This window comes from Meriones unguiculatus, assembly GCF_030254825.1.
Source record: "Meriones unguiculatus strain TT.TT164.6M chromosome Y unlocalized genomic scaffold, Bangor_MerUng_6.1 ChrY_unordered_Scaffold_25, whole genome shotgun sequence".
NCBI classification, from domain to species: domain Eukaryota; kingdom Metazoa; phylum Chordata; class Mammalia; order Rodentia; family Muridae; genus Meriones; species Meriones unguiculatus.
The window spans coordinates 24,187,365-24,189,145 of NW_026843710.1; positions in this window are offsets into that span (position 1 = coordinate 24,187,365).

The window sequence follows — 1,781 nt, forward strand, 5'->3', positions numbered from 1 at the left end:
AAAAAAAAAAAAAAGAGTTCATCCTTGCCACACCCTGGCAACACCACCAAGGAGTTCCTATCAGTCCTGAACAGCTCTACACTTCATCAACCTTATCACAGTTTGTCTTCTGTGTTTATTTACTATAATTTGTTCACATTGTATCTCCTCTGCTGCCCCTTCCCTCTTCTCATTCCAGTCCCACCCACCCTTCTTCCTCTACCCCATGCGCTTTTTCTACTTCCTTCTGTCTGACCCTAGCTTATCGGTTTCATCAAGGTTGACTGCATGATCTTCCTCTGCAGCCTAATTCTCATGGCATTGTTCTTCTGTCCTCAATTCCCTCTACTTAGGATACTCTTTCTGCCTCCTCTCCTGAAGGCTTCCAAGAGCTCTGAAGGGAAGGAAAATTCCATAGGAAATTCCCATTTAGAGCTGGGTGTTTTAAGGTCTCTGTCTCTGTCTCTGTCTCTGTCTCTCTCTCTCTCTCTCTGCTTATTATAGGACTGTGGGTCTCTGAATGAAATCCCATTTGATGCAGAATGGAGTATCTCTGTGGATATAGGAACATGGCACTGATCTATCAGATGAGGGCAGAGAGCAACATATTTTAATAACAATAGCCTTGGTTGCTTGAAAATTTCCGTAGGATGGCCTGGCCCAAAAACTCAATAAAGTGACACCCAATTCCCCTAGTAGAAGACTGATTTGGTCACAATAGATGGCTTTTTGGAACTTTATCCATATTTATGATACCTCCTAATAAGTGAATACACTATTAGTAAATAGTGAATACACTAGATTTGTCTTTTTCTATTTTAATGACTTCACCCAGGATGAATTTTCATAGTTCCAACCATTTGCCTGAAAATATCACAATGTCATTTTCTTTGCTGAATAATACTCATTTATGAAAATATTCCACATTTTCCCCAAAGGATATTGTCAGTCCTGTTCTTTAGTCCTTGGAAGTCATTGGGACTTCAATCATTGTTTTGAATGACAAACTATCAGGAAAACTATGTTCTTTTAGCTTAGAATTCCCTCCATCTTCTTACACTTCCTGGTGATTTGAATTGCAAATCACCTTGAAGCACATCTCTTTACATGTTTAGTCACCAGTGAGGAAATGTCAGAGTAGGGTTAGGAGATATGGCCTAGTTACATAATGTAATTCCATTTGTTTTCCTAATTTCTTTTTCAGCCTCTTTTTTTCTTTTGTATACAGGAGGGCTACTGATTTTTTTGAGTTAATGTTGTATCCAGTCACTTTGCCAAAGCTGTTCATCAGCTGTAGGAACTCCCATGTAGAATTTTGGAGGTCACTCAGGTATAGTATCATGTTATCTGCAAGTAGTGTTACTTTGACTTCTTCATTTTGCATTTCTATCTCATTGATCTTTATCAATTGTGGGCAGCCTTGCTTTGTCCATGATTTCAGTGGGATTGGTTTAAGTTTCTCTTTGTTTAGTTTGATGTTGGCTATAGGCTTGCTGTATATTGCCTTTACTATATTTAGATATGTGCCTTGTATCTCTGATCTCTCCAATACTTTTAACATGAATAGAGTTTGGATTTTGCCCAATGCTTTTCCTGCCTATAAGGCAATTATCCTGTGGTTTTTTTTTTTTTTCATTTTTTTCTAATATGGTGGATCACATTGATGAATTTTTGTATATGGGATCACCCCTGCATACCTGGGATGAATATTGACTTGGTCATAGTGGATGATATCTTTCATGTGTTCTTGTATTCAGTGAAAGACATAAAGTCCCTTCATGTGATCCTATCCAAGAATGTCA